The sequence below is a fragment of the Ovis canadensis genome, chromosome Y, assembly GCF_042477335.2.
Source record: "Ovis canadensis isolate MfBH-ARS-UI-01 breed Bighorn chromosome Y, ARS-UI_OviCan_v2, whole genome shotgun sequence".
NCBI lineage: Eukaryota > Metazoa > Chordata > Mammalia > Artiodactyla > Bovidae > Ovis > Ovis canadensis.
The window spans coordinates 8,156,472-8,171,871 of record NC_091271.1 but is presented as its reverse complement, the minus strand read 5'-3'; the positions used below and the strand labels follow the sequence as shown (position 1 = coordinate 8,171,871).

The following is a 15,400-nucleotide window of genomic DNA, read 5'->3' as shown; positions in this document are numbered from 1 at the left end:
TCTGCCAATCCTGTCCCTGCAGGTGTCCCCTCAGCTGGTGAGTTTCTTGTGGCGGCCTGAGTCCTCCTTGAGGAGAGATCTTGGCACAGATTAGGCAGTGATGATGGACTGCCTGAATGGTAGGTGGGAGGTGTAATGGGGGAAAGAGAGGGCTAAGGAAGGTCAAAAGTGTGTGGGGCCCAATGTGTAAAGAGTCGTGGATCAGGGTGATAATGGACATTGTCTGTCTTTCAAGAAAGACTAGTTTGTCATGGAGCATGATCCATCCCGAGGGGTGTTTGGAAGTGCCCTCCTGTGAGAAGAGGGCCTCCATTTTGGCCTCTGAGTAGTTAGGTGTAAGGGAGGTCTTAAGAAATAGTATAGGCAGAGGCCCCTGTTGTAAGGCTATCTGTCTGGCCATCTGGTCAGCCTCATTGTTGTCTAGGGAAACCGTGTCATGAGTCATCTGATGTCCTTTGTAGTGCAGGATGGCTACTGAGAGAGAGAGAGAGAGAGAAATCTAAGTAGATTTTAACATAAAAATGGAAATATTTGAAATTATTCTGAGATTCAAAAACAGTTTCAAAACTCCACCATTGATATGTAAAGAGATAAACTTGGGCTGCAAAGAAACACCATCTCAAACTTCCAAGAAAAGCTGAAAAATGGGAAAAGAAATGTGTATAAAATAACTTGATTAGTTTTCTGATTCTAAATCTAAGACTTGTGAGCACTAAGGAAATGGAATGCCATGAACATGTTAGTTAAAGTGCGTATAACTGTTCAGTTCAGTTCAGTTCAGTTCATTTCAGTCGCTCAGTCGTGTCTCTTTGCAACCCCATGAATCACAGCACGCCAGGCCTCCCTGTCCATCACCAACCCCCGAGTTCACTCAGATTCACATTCATTAAGTCAGTGATGCCATCCAGCCATCTCATCCTCTGTCATACCCTTCTCTCCTGCCCCTAGTCCCTCCCAGCAACAGGGTCCTTTCCAATAAGTCAACTCTTCACATGAGGTGGTCAAAGTACTGGAGTTTCAGCTTTAGCATCATTACTTCCAAAGGAATCCCATGGCTGATCTCCTTCAGAATGGATTGGTTGGATCTCCTTGCAGTCCAAGGGACTCTCAAAGAGTCTTCTCCAACACCACAGTTCAAAAGCATCAATTCTTCGGCGCTCAGCCTTCTTCACAGTCCAACTCTCACATCCATACATGACTACTAGAAAAACCATAGCCTTGACTAGATGGACCTTAGTTGGCAAAGTAATGTCTCTACTTTTGAATATGCTATCTAGGTTGGTCATAACTTTTCTTCTAAGGAGCAAGGGTCTTTAAATTTCATCGCTACAGTCACCATCTGCAGTGATTTTGGAGCCCCCCCAAAATAAAGTCTGACACTGTTTCTACTGTTTCCCCATCTATTTCCCATGAAGTGATGGGATCGGATGCCATGATCTTCGTTTCCTGAATGTTGAGCTTTAAGCCAACTTTTTCACTCTCCTCTTTCACTTTCATCAAGAGGCTTTTTAGTTCCTCTTCACTTTCTGCCATAAGGGTGGTGTCATCTGCATATCTGAGGTTATTAATATTTCTCCCAGCAATCTTGATTCCAGCTTGTGCTTCTTCCAGTCCAGCGTTTCTCGTGATGTACTCTGCATAGAAGTTAAATAAGCAGGGTGACAATATACAGCCTTGATGTGCTCCTTTTCCTATTTGGAACCAGTCTGTTGTTCCATGTCCAGTTCTAACTGTTGCTTCCTGACCTGCATACAGATTTCTCAAGAGGCAGATCAAGTGGTCTGGTATTCCCATATCTTGAAGAATTTTTCACAGTTTATTGTGATCCACACAGTCAAAGGCTTTGGCATAGCCAATAAAGCAGAAATAGATGTTTTTCTGGAACTCTCTTGCTTTTTCGATAATCCAGCAAATGTTGGCAATTTGATCTCGGGTTCCTCTGCCTTTTCTAAAACCAGCTTGAGCATCAGGAAGTTCACAATTCATGTATTGCTGAAGCCTGGCTTGGAGAATTTTGAGCATTACTTTAGTAGCATATGAGTGAGTGCAATTGTGCGGTAGCTTGAGCATTCTTTGGCATTGCCTTTTTTGGATGCTTCAGTTCAGTTCAGTTCAGATCAGTTCAGTTCAGTCCAGTTCAGTTCAGTTGCTCAGTCGTGTCCGACTCTTTTCGACCACATGAATCGCAGCACGGCAGGCTTCCCTGTCCATCACCAACTCCCGGAGTTCACTCAGATATGCGTGCATCATGTCCGTGTAATCCACACAGTCAAAGGCTTTGACATAGTCAATAAAGCAGAAATAGATGTTTTTCTGGAATTTTCTTGCTTTTTTCATGATCTAGCAGATGTTGAAGCAAATGTTTAATAATTCTCTGTTGTCTTAATATTAAAAATACATTTCAAATATTTAAAAAAAAAACCTTAAGTGAAGTGGAGTCACTCAATCATGTCCGACTCTTTGTGACCCCACAGACTATACAATCCGTGGAATTCTCCAGGTCAGAATACTGGCGGGGGTGGACTTTTGAGGGGATGGACTTTCCCTTCTCCAGGGGATTTTCTGAGCCCTGGGATCAAACCCAGGTCTCCCACACTGCAGACAGATTCTATAGCAGCTGACCCACCAGACAATAGATAATATTTTGTGCTCTGCATAAAAGATGCAATATGGATAATTGCATTCCAAACAAAAGTCAGGTGTCTTAGGGGCTGTGCATAACCTCTCTTCTCTGCCTGGGAATCTGGCCCACTCTGTTTCTCTGATCCTTGGCATCCTCCTGAACTTCCACCAGGTGCTTTTTGCCTGCCTCACCTTTCTGCTTAGGGATCCATGTTTACACTTACATGCCTGTTAACACGTACAGCTTGCTCCATTGGTGAGATCCCTGGGCCATTTGCCAGGATGTCAGTGCTTCGGCTGCCCCAAGATCTTTGTACCTTACACAAGCTCTTTCATGCATTCAGTGTCCATTCTTCCATCTCCCAGCCAGGCCAGTTCAGAGAGCTCACACGCGCATTTTTTCCAGTGCACATGTGTGCGTGCGCACGCACACACACACACACAATTCTGAAACGAAACTTGCACACATGGGGAAACATTGGTTTACTTGTCCAGTATTATGGATTTTGGAAGCACCCCTGTTTTCTGTCCCAGTTAATTTTTTTCACTCACTAGCTGATCAAGTCAGTGCCCTCTTCTACTTCTATGATATATCCTGGATGGTGAATGGTACTTGCTCATAAGGGTGATTGACATGCAAAGAGGTTAGCAGGGTTCGAAGTCCTCACTGTGGACAGTTGAGTGACATATGCCTGTGTTCTCTATTTCTGTCGCCTTGGACTGGTTCACAGTGCCAATCAGGTTGGTGTGATTCCATTCCCTGTGCTTTCCTCCCAGAAACGACACAGAAATAGCAAGGGGCTTTGAACTTGAAATTGCTCATGCACCCCTTTTCCCTGCAACAAGAATTCCTTAACAACTTTCTCTTTACAGAAAGGCAAGCCCCAATTCCTATCACTTGGGTGATAATTTACTGACAATCATGAAAAAATTCTGCATGGGTAATATCAGTTTAATGATCAATGCAAGAATACATTTGTAGGGGTAAAAGTCAGTGTATTTCAATCCTGCAGCAGTGTTCATAGAACACTTAACCAGTCAATCCCAAATCTTTCCTGACAGATAAAAAATTTCCTGACAGATGCATTCCTGCAACATCTTTGCCCTCTGTGATACTAATCAATATTCTCACTTCAATGAGTGATATTCTTGCCCATCAGGCATTACTGAGCTGGCTGGATGGCATCACGGACTCGATGGACATGAGTCTTAGTGAACTCCGGGAGATGGTGATGGACAGGGAGGCCTGGCGTGCTGTGATTCATGCGGTCACAAAGAGTCGGACACGACTGAGCGACTGAACTGAACTGATGGGTATTCTTGTTTCCACATGTGGATCACTGTTACCTACTCCTGCTGTAAACATTCCTTGCTCTGCACAAATATCATGGAACTCTTTTAAAAAGTCCAATTCAAGATGTTGGAAGCACTTGATCCAGGAATTTACATGCAATCTAAAAAAGATCAACAAACTTTTAAAAAAATGAGTGTAATTAGGGTGAGGTGAGGAAATGGGGTACCTTGTAAAAAAAAAAAGTGAATATGAGCAACACAATGCATGTATGTTGAATAGGGACTTGCCAAGTTGAACTCAGACAGCTATGGCAGCAGGGCTGTGCCTAATGGCAAAGCATGTGTGCATCATGAAAGAAGACAGGAGGCATAGGCAGAACCACAGGAAGAAACATCAACTCACATTCATGGGCAAACACGATGGAGACATCCAGTCTTCATTCTATACAGAGAAAACATGAACACATCCAGGGAACAGGAAGCAAATGCAGCTCAGGATGATTGAGCCAGAATGCTCATGAATTCATCACTAATCTGCAAAGTTTCACAGGCATTGATATTCAGTGGGAAAATACCTTACACAACACAGTCAAGTGTGCACTCAAATCTAATAGCACCTAGACTTTAGGGCCCAAGTGAAAGCCATCAAAGAGACTGGGACACAAGTCATGGCAAGTTTCCAGAGAATGACCATCCAGTCAACCATCCACAGTTCAGTTTACTAACCAATTCATGACTATCTCTGCACTCTTCACTCAAGGACAGGTTAGAGCTAAAGCCACCCCTGGTCCTGAAGCACTGGTAGGCAATATTAGGCATTCAGGGACACTGTTCTAAACTGTTTTTTCTTTAACTTCTTTGCAATGCCTTGCTAAAACTTCTGAATGTGGATAAATGTGGTGCACTCCCTAGAATAAGCCCAGTCCTGAAAGCCATGCCTCAATATGCAATCTCATACCCACTGCAGAGTTATTACACCATAGTTTCAGCTTTGTTTTATTTTGAACTAGTGCTGAGAAGGACAGGTACCAGCCTGACAGGGCCTCGACGGTTCTTCAAAGTTTATAGACTAAAAAAGTAAGAAAACATGTTTCCAGTGTCTCCTGGGCTGGTTGTTCAGAAATCACCCAGAGAAGGCCAAGCCTTGCCTTCTAGAGCTGTAGATGCTTCTCTGTCGAAGGGGCAATCCAGGGTGTAGATATTAAAATGAAAAGCTGGCCCAGAGCAGATCTCATTCAGGGCATGTAGAAGGGAAATCCATAAATCCATGAACTTTCACGTTCAGTATTTACCCTTTGCCCTCAAAAGAGATGATGCTTCAAGGAGAAAAGTTGTAGAGTGAGAACTTCATACGGGACAGAACTTCATGCGGGACATCACACTCAGGCATATCCACGTTGGAACCATGGTATCTGGGAAGAGAAGCCAACACTGGAGGGACAGATGTTGAACTCTCCCTACCCCATTTGTGCCAGTCTGTCCTTTGCCCAATCCAGAGGTGTATGCAATACTGGAAAGCAGTCATCTACTTCAGAAGGACCATCCTAAGTGCTGACCAGACCTTCAGTGAGCTCCATATGCTCCAGGTGTTCCCATTGGCCCTTGAGCAAAGTAGTGATATAGCCCTAGATAAAGGACAGGCCCGTTGTGGGTGAAAACATTCTTTGCTGAGCCATTCAGCAAGGAAGAGACACTGTCACCAGAGGGTTCATGAGAAAAATGTTATTTCTACACCTTGGCCAGATAGAGGGCCTTGGGCAAAGAGGTTAAGCCTTCCTTGAGAAAGAGTTATTAACCACTGCACCATAGCAGCAGCAACAGCAGCAGCATGGGACATAGAGCACATGGATGGATAGGTGGGCCGTAACATCCTCATTCCCCTCACTTCTGCCCCTGCACACTTTGTACTTAAACTGAGTTCCTGGAAAAAAAAAACAACAAAGTTCACATGAGCTCAAACATCTATGATGGGATGTGTTTTCCTTCGTTTATCTGTTCCCTGGCAATTTATCTTTTCCCTGGTCATTTTTGTCAGAAACTAATATTCTCACTGCCTTCCCACCCTTCACTTTCTCCCTAGGCCACAGCCCTCTTCCATATACCTTATTCCCCCATTCCCTAAAACGTTACCTGGAAATCTAGCTCTAGAAAGCAGATCTCAGCAAAGCTGACCATGTACTCATATACACACTCTTATACATATGGCCTTCTAGGTTCATATTGAATTGAATGTTAAGGCTTTCTCCTTGTTATGTACTCTTAAAGTCTGATGATATGCAACAGAGAAGATACCTGGGGCACCACCTTTCAACAAAATGGCATTCCACTCTTTCAATCTCTGGCCATTGTTCACCAGACCCTTTCCATGAATATCCACATTTCCCTTATAAAACTGCCAGAAACACAATTGATGAGCCCCTTATCTTCTTTCTCCATCCTCCCCAACTCCCACCCCACAGGAAAAACTGCATCCCCTGACACAACCTCAACATATGACTTAACCCCCTCTACAAATCTCCATGGACTGGTAATTCCCACGCAGTAAACTGAGAATCCTACATGCAGCTGAAGTGTTTGTTCTGAGGACCTGCCCCAAAAATATGCAGACACATGCTAGATGCTTTTTATTTAGTTTTGAAATTATTTCCAGTTTATTTGTGTCTCCCTGTTGATCCATTTCACCACCAGAACACTCTTCATTACTTTCCCGTCCTATGCTGGCCATTGATCTTCACATGAAGCAGCTTCTTCGGTTTTCTATTTTAGGTAAGGAGGACACTCCATCATAAGTTTCTCAAAATCAAGGGTAAGGGGGTTTCTTTCCAAACAGAGACAGACACAGATATGTAAACCTACCCTTTCTGAAAACATTAAAGACAGCTTTAATCTTTCAAGTTAGTTTCCAGAGGAGAGAGTCTGTGAACTTTTACATTTTCTCTAAGCACATACTAAAAAACATCTCTCACTATTCTATTTTCATCTTTCTCACTGTCTTGATTTCCATTCTATCAGTATATCACAAATCCTTTCTGGAAGGGGTGAAAACAACCACCAAACAAAATATCTATTTCAGAAAGAGAGGAATAGTATAAATGTATCATTCATAGGAACACTGTCAGGGGCTGCTGCTGCTGCTAAGTTGTATCATTCGTGCCTGACTCTGTGGGGCCCCATAGACAGCAGCCCACCAGGCTACTCCATCTCTGGGATTCTCCAGGCAAGACTCCTGGAGTGGGTAGCCGTTTCCTTCTCCAATGCATGAAAGTGAAAGTGAAGTCAGTCAGTCATGTTTGACTCCTAGTGGCCCCAGGACTGCAGCCTACCAGGCTCCTCCGTCCATGGGATTTTCCAGGCAAGAGTACTGGAGTGGGGTGCCACTGCCTTTGGGACACAACAATTCCACAAACTTCATGGAATAAATGCCACCCCTGTTGCTTTCTACAACATCAGATGTGGTCCCTCAAACCCCAATCCACACAGAGTTGGATGTTTCAGATGCCATTCATAATTTTAAGGGATGGGGTGGTGATCCATCCTTCCTGACTGACTCAACTGCCTCTCTCTCTTGCTGCCCTGTGTCACTGAGAGACAGTCCCTCCTCTTTCAATGAACTGCCGAACTGAGGTTCCAGAACAGTTCACAATGATGCAAACACAGGAAAAAATGCTTGAAACCCATCCCCCTTCCTGCTTTAAGCAGCCAGACTAGGAAGGCCCCAGGGGACACAAAACTGAGACGATAGCTCCTGTCAAAAGCTGTGTGTTGTCTGTTTAGTCACAAGTCGTGTCCAACTCTTTGGTGACCCCAGGGACTATAAAGCCCACCAGACTCCTCTGTCCACGGAATTCTCCAGGCAACACCACTGGAGTAGGTTGCCATTTCCTTCTCCAGGAGATCTTGCTGATCCAAGGATCAAATTCGTGTCTCCTGCATTGGCAGATGGAGTCTTTACCACTGAGCCACATAATGAAACCTGGCTATCCCTGTATGTAACTCACAAAGTACAACAGGTTTTATAGCTATAATCTCCAATTTGTCCTTAAACCATGTCTCTTTGGGTCCTTAATTGATTCTTACCTTTCTTGGGCATACCATCTCCCACTTGCCAAGCCAGCTGAGAAATTCGCTGACTGCTTTGCCAATGGGCCGGAAATCCTTCAAATATTCCTATGTTCTGTGGGGGGTCTGCCTGCATGCCTGGGGTGTGGCAGGTTTGAGAGCAGCCACTGCTCGTTCAGTCCCTAACAGCAGCAAAGGGGGAACTGCTAAGACTCAGGCAGCAGTTCACAACTAGGGGAGATTTCACTTTGTAAAGACACTTTTCCAGGACACCACTGGGTAGATGCTACTGATATCCAGTTGGTAAAGGCCAGAGATACTGCTAAACATCCTTCAATACTCAGGACAAAGAATTATCTAGAATAAAAAGTCAATAGCGCCAAGGTTGCAAAACATCAGGCCCATGTCAGTTACATGCAAATATGGCAGACCACAGGCACAGGTGCATATCATACAATGCCCCTTGGATTTCTAGAGGTCTGAAGAAGAACTCAGCAGTCTGGTCCCACCGACCCAAAAGGTCTTATAGTCTAGTAAGAAAATGTATTTTGAGATGCCTGGGCAGCGTGAGGGGAGGTAAGGTAGAATAAATTCACCAAGGTCTTTGACCTGAACACTTTCATCAGTGTCAGTCTTGTCCAGTGTATTAACATTGACAAACTCTTTAGGCATGTATGTGAACATACTGGAAAAAGAAACTGCTTAGGTTCAAAATGACTTGACTGCTAGAAGCAACTGTTCCTTTCTAACAGACTTATTTTCCGGTGCTCAAGGTCAACCACATTGGGTATCAAAAAGGTAAAAGGTGGGCAGGCCCAGCTTAAGTCCTTGTCCTGCTCAGTAACTAGCTACATGACCAGGAGCTAATCCAAGCTTTGTTGTGCCACACTTTCTGATGTCAGAGGGTGACATGACATGCAACAGTACAAATGGCAAGGTGACATCCTCAGACCAAATCAAGAAACCAGAAACTGGTACAGTCACTCACCCTCCTCCTTGGGAGACAGTTCTCTGGCTTCCTTCCTAGATTTTTGACCCTCCTATGCAGAATGGTGTTTTCCTGAATCTATGTCAAGTCCACTCTTTGAATTGGAGTCCAGGCCCAAATGCACTGTTGGGGATTCCACTTCACCTTTTTCCCTTCAGCTTATCCTTTGTGGGATGAGGCAAGGGTTTTGCTTTGTCTGAAAAGTCCTTCTCAAGCTGGGGGCTCATCTTCTCCTAGACTGCTCTTGGGTCCACTTTCTCACTGGCTGGTGACACGCTTTCAGCTCCTCTTCCATCTCCACTGGGTTCAGCAATTTGGCCTTTTTTCTTGACAGCACATGGCTTTTTGTACATCTGAGCCCCCTCTTTTCTTCAGCATCTTCTGGCTCTTTATTGGACCTCTGCTCCTCATCACTCATAGAGTCATTTCAACTACTATCTGACTTTTCAGAATCCCTTGAATTGCTATGTTCCACAGGCATATAAACATCTGCTGAGATTTCATGTATGCCTAAGCAAATGAACAGATAAACCTAAAAAACAAACAAACAAACAAATAAACAAAAAACCAGCATGTGGTGTAGTCACAGAATAAAGAGCAGGACTAAAACTCCATAAATATTTTCCATGCTCACTGCTGGAATAAAAAGGAATATACATGGCATCACACTGGCCTGGTGGGGTTAGCAGTAGACTTAAGTTGCAGCTGACTACAGGGAACAAATGGAACTTGCCGGGACAGCATCATTTACTGACATTCAAAGATGACATGGAACCAGACTACATGAATTTCTGATTTATCCAGAGCTCAGTCTTGCCCGCATATATAACACACCAAGACACAGAGAATGGGAGGCATGGAAGCAAAAGCTACAGAGGAGTTGTTAAAACTCATTTAACATTTAACTGAACATTTTCAGTTCAGTTCAGTTCAGTTCAGTTCAGTTGCTCAGTAGTGTCCAACTCCTTGAGATCCCATGACTGCAGCACATCCAACTGTTTTTCTATTTGTAATTGAGTCCAGAGGAAAGTCACCCATTTCCATGCCTCAAGCAAAAGGAAAACAATAAAACAGCAGGAGTTTCCTACATATACAAGCAAAAATGGGAAAATCTGTTTCCTAACAAGAATTTCATTTAACACATTTATGTTTTCTGCTCCTGGTAGTGGGTCTCATCCATCTGTAGGCAAATAATCCGATACCCTACAATTTTGAAAAGAGGAAATCCCCATCAACTCTGTATTATCTTCATTCTAGAACAATGGTTACCCTGAGTGGGATCACGGAAGAGAAAACCATAAAAGGGTAAGAACCACAAACAGCCCAGCAGGATCAGGAGTGAACGATATCCACCTCCTCCAGGACTCAAATGGAAAGATTCTAAAAACCAAATTGGGTTTAATTTCTGGATCTCAGGGCTGGTGCAATTAGTAACTAAAGGTTGGCCAACAGAATGACAAGCATGGCTGCCAGGGGCCAGCGTGAGGAATTCCGCCCATGGCAAAGGTCATGAGGAAGGAGGCTTGGCATATGCAAAGGCGTGATCAAGCCTCAGGAAACCCCCTATTCCCGAGCATCTAACCCCAAAGCCAGAGTCTGTTTTATGCTCTCACCTACACCTCTGACTTTACGGGGGGCTCTCCCCCATAACCGTTTCTCTCGGAGAAGGAGTAAACGTGCAGCTCCAAGGCAATAAAAATTCTTGGGCGTGACAAGAGTGTTTCAGCTTATGGACTCCTCTGAAGGTGATCTAGCCCGCCTGTATAGGTTTGTCCGGCCACATGTGATTGTTTATAGCCTCCCAACTTGAGAGGCACGAGATGTGTTAGACTTACTAAAGGCAAAATCTTTTGGGGAGTTAGAAATTATTAGTATAGTTGGTTAGGAATTATATTGGTGAAGGGTTTTTTCATTTGTTGTGTCAAAAACTGCTGCTAATTCCCTGCTCTGGGTGGGACAAGGATGTCTCAGGTCAAACCTCTCTGCTGACAGACTAGCTTGTGTGACAGGATTATCCATACTCCTGCCACATGATTGTTTACTACTTCTCAATCGTAAACAGCACAGAGAGTTTTGGAGTATTTTGAGAGTCTTAATTAGCACAGGACTTTTTCTTGTTGTTGAGTCAGTGATTGCCGCCAGGCCTCCATATCCTTAGGCACTTGGGAATATATTAATCAATGTATTTGGAATATAGCAAAGGAAATATAGTAGTTTTTGATGTTAGCAATACTAGACTTTTTGAGATAATGGATTTTCTCTTTTGTAATAGATCACTGTACTTTGTTATAAATCACTGTGTCCTTGCTATGTAAAAATGTAAAGTTATCATATCTTAAGACTAAATAGATCTTAAGGGGAGCATTGGTGAAAGGATTTTCATTTGTTGGGCTGATGTTTGCTGCTAAATCTCCATGTCCCCTACCCTTATAATGAATATAACTAACATATAGGAGAAATAAGTATTAACCTTTAAGCATATAGGAGAAATAAGTGTTAACCTTTAAGATTAATCATGTTAACCTTGGGTTAAATAAATTCCTTTCTTGATTGTAACTCACTACACCGACACCCTATAGGAATGTAAATTTATTTGGAGGGTGGTGCCTGGTTTAAGAAAAAACACCCTTGGAAGAAATAAGTTTTTTGGTTATCAGAAAGAAAGGATCATAAAATGTCAGCAGGTCTCACTCATGGCCAGAAGATGATGTAATATCCCTAAGACCTTTTTTTTACATTTATGTGAAGCACCTGATTTTGATAAAGGTCAGGACTGCTGACCCCCACGTGACTCTGTATTCATCCCTATGTGTAACAAAAGGTATATAAGCAAACCCAAAAATAAAGAAATCGGATCAGTTTCCAAAAAGACTGATTCCCCCATGTCGCTTCTTTCTTGCTCCCGTTTTTCTGGCTGAATTCCCATCTGGAGCATGGATGCTATTCCACGTAATCCAAGTTATTCAGCCTCCTTTTCTCCACTAATCTTCCTACTACACTATCCATTTCTAATCTCTCTATATCTGTGATTAAATATGTATTTTTCCAAAGACGCCGACTCCGTCCCCACCTTCGAATCACCCTGGATCCACCGGGGTTGGACCCCGGCACATGGCCACACATGCTTGGATACTGGAGCCCAAAGTAGGTGAATTCAGATCCTGCTTCTCTGCTTCTACTAGTTGTGTGACCCTGAATGAGTAAACTACCTGTCTGAGCCTCTGTCCCTTCCCCTGGATAATGGGTTTGATAATAGTATCAACCTTCCAGGACAATCTACACACAGTTCAAGGGGCATAGGAAGTCCTCCGTAAATCCTTAATAACAATGACAAAATGAGGACCTAGACCAGCTGCCTGCAAGGACCCAAGACACACACCTCACTGTGCTTTGCAACTCTCTATGTCTTGTTGAGATTTGGCTGGAATCTACTGTGAATCTGCCCCTTGGGAGAGAGGAGAAGAAAAAGGAGCAGACTGCTGCTGGACAGACTCACTCACCTCCATCAGGTTCATCTTAGCCTTGCTTTGATCTTGAAGACACCACCACACTCTTGTGAGATCAGGCACTGGAGGGAAATAGCAAATAACACTCATCACTTGGCTTCTTCTAGAAAACACGTTCTTGCGTTCAGGAGGAAAACACTTTAAATACCTCTATTGTTTATCCCAACAATAGTATCTACTCGACCACCTGGGCTGACTTGGACATAAGAGGCTGAAAGAACATTTGGCAGGTTTCTACTGAACTATCACCTGGGTTGCTTTCAATACGGAAAATGCACTACTCCAGCCAGATGGTTGGTTTCCATGAAGCTCAGCAACATTGTGGATCCTCCAAAGTCAAAGATTACACTATTTTCAACCTCAACAACAGCTAAAAAAGTGATACTGAGTCGGGCCACTTTGCTTTGAATTTCAAGCCCAGATCAGCATGGGTTTGTAACCTAAAGCAGTGCTGAGCCTCGCAGAGAATATGCTGATAAAAGATGGGCCTCAGCTCATTTACCCAGAAACTTTGTTCTTCATCAACCTGGTCTGAAGCTCAATATAGAAAGAAAGGGAAAATAGGAATTTCCCTGGTGGTACAGACGTTAAGACTCCATACTCCCAAAGCAGGGGACCCCGGTTTGATCTCTAGTCAGGGAACTAGATTCCATAGGCCGTGGCTAAGAATTTGCATGCCACCATTGATGGTCAAACATCCCGCATCTCACAAATAAGACCCTGCCTAACCAAATAAATATTTAAAGAAAGGGTAAATAGAAGACAGGCACACACTCCAGCTGGTGTGCTGTACCTCCCTTTGGCTCCTGGTATCTATCTGAGGAATGGGGACCGATTAGCCTTGGACAGGAAACTGTGTCTTCCTGCTCAGGAAAGATGTCAACTCCTCTTCAAACCAGCCATGGGCAAAGGCCTCTACTTAATGACTCAGGTCCAAAAGCCCTGCCTGCCCCTACCACCACCCCAACCCCCGCATGTCTGCTGTGGATCCTTGTTTGACCAAGCTGGCCCAGAATCCCAAGGATCCATGAGCATGCATTTCTTGAATTTCTTCTGCACATCCTCTGCTGCTGCCTCTGCTGCTGCTGCTCCTAAGTCACTTCAGTCGTGTCCGACTCTGTGCAACCCCATAGACGGCAGCCCACCAGGCTCCACCGTCCCTGGGATTCTCCAGGCAAGAACACTGGAGTGGGTTGCCATTTCCTTCCTCCAATGCATGAAAGTGAAAAGTGAAAGTGAAGTAGCTCAGTCGTGTCCGACTCATAGCAACCCCATGGACTGCAGCCTACCAGGCTCCTCCGTCCATGGGGCTTGCCAGACAAGAGTACTGGACTGGGATGCCATTGCCTCTCAGTTCAGTTCAGTTGCTCAGCTGTGTCCAACTCTTTGTGACACCATGAATTGCAGCACGCCAGGCCTCCCTGTCCATCACCAACTCCCGGAGTTCACTCAGATTCATGTCCATCTAGTGACCCCCAAAACATAAAAACGGGACAAAATGGTGAAAGCAGCAAAGGCCCAGAAAGCAGTGAGAGACTCTGCAGGCAGGAAGCATGGGCTTTCATCCTGACATCCCCTCCAATAGACCCAAATGCATTTGGGGTCTGATAAGGTGTGCCAAGTTCCTCTGACTGATCCCTGAAAGCAGGTCAGGAAGGATGTGGGCTCCCTCAAGGATCCATCAAGGACAAAGATGAGCCATCTCTGAGCTGTCCACTGGCTATGAGCTCACTACCTGTTTCTTCCATCTCTTTGCTACTACCCCCACCCAGAATGTCACCTCCAACCACCAACCTGGTACAAAGACCAAGATACAGACTGAGTGCTGGACTGCAGGGCTCCTCCAAAGCCTTCATTCTTCCCCTTAACATGACCCTTGCACTCTGCCCAGCACCCAAGAAGGGGGGATGCGCCTAATACCACACACCAGAGATTTACCCTTTTAAGGGGCCACAGGTAGTCACCCCAAAGCCACACCCAACCCACTCATAGAAGACTGGAGCCACAAATCGCTCCAGCTTCATTCATCACCATAACGAGGGAAGATAAGGAAGGGCCCTGCCCCAAGGATACACTTGGGGTTGGCGACCAGGGAGATTCCAAAAGTGAGCTTTCAGAGCACACTGGGACAGCATCCTTGTCAGTAAAGAAATGGCTCTAAAAAACCTGAACCAAGGGTGCACGTGTGCATGCTTGTGTTTGTCTGGTGTGTGTGCACATGCTGATCGGGGGCCTTTCAGAGAGCCTCTCAGGGCTAGGACTGAAGATGCTTGCGAGGAGAATGGCTGAATGCACAACTCCTTTTGAGGGCAAAGAATATTCACTCAATTTTACTGGAGAGGCATCTTACAAAGTGAACAGACAGCATGAAAGAGGGGAAAAAAGAGTAAAAGAAGAAGGAGGAGGAGGAGGACTGAAGAACATGGAAAAGAGGAAGGTCCAACTAAACAGCCACATGATTAGGACTTCAACAGCTGAACTGACAATATGACAGTAAAAGGGGGGAAACAGGATGCCCATCTCATCATTTCTGCTCTCAGAAATGAGGAACCACTGCATCCCAAACGGAAAACACAGGCGGACTTTTCATGCAAAATGTTGGAAAGGAAGTGTCTCACAAAAATACTTCCCATGAAGCAGAGTAGCAGCAGATAGTGGTGTTGCCCATGTTAGAGGAGGACATCCTGCTCTCCACAACATTCCTATGTGGTTAACAGATTCCACACAGCTGTCACCGAAAAACACAACTGGCCATATCAGGTAGGGGTCAATCAATTTTTTCCATAAAGAGCCACAGAATAAATGAACTTTTGCAGGAGTATAGCCTCTACTCCAAATGTGCATGAAATGAATGTGGCTGCGTTCCAATAAAGTTTTATTTACGAAAACTAGTTGGGGGCCAGATTTGGTCCACAGGTTGGAAACTGTGCCA

The 15,400-nt window shown here is 44.5% G+C and overlaps 1 pseudogene; it reads right to left on the bottom strand.

The window, feature by feature from the left end:
- Positions 1 to 14,216, bottom strand: part of LOC138431237 (MYND-type zinc finger-containing chromatin reader ZMYND8-like) — a 48,632-nt pseudogene extending 34,416 nt beyond the window's left edge.
- Positions 14,217 to 15,400: the final 1,184 nt, after the last annotated feature.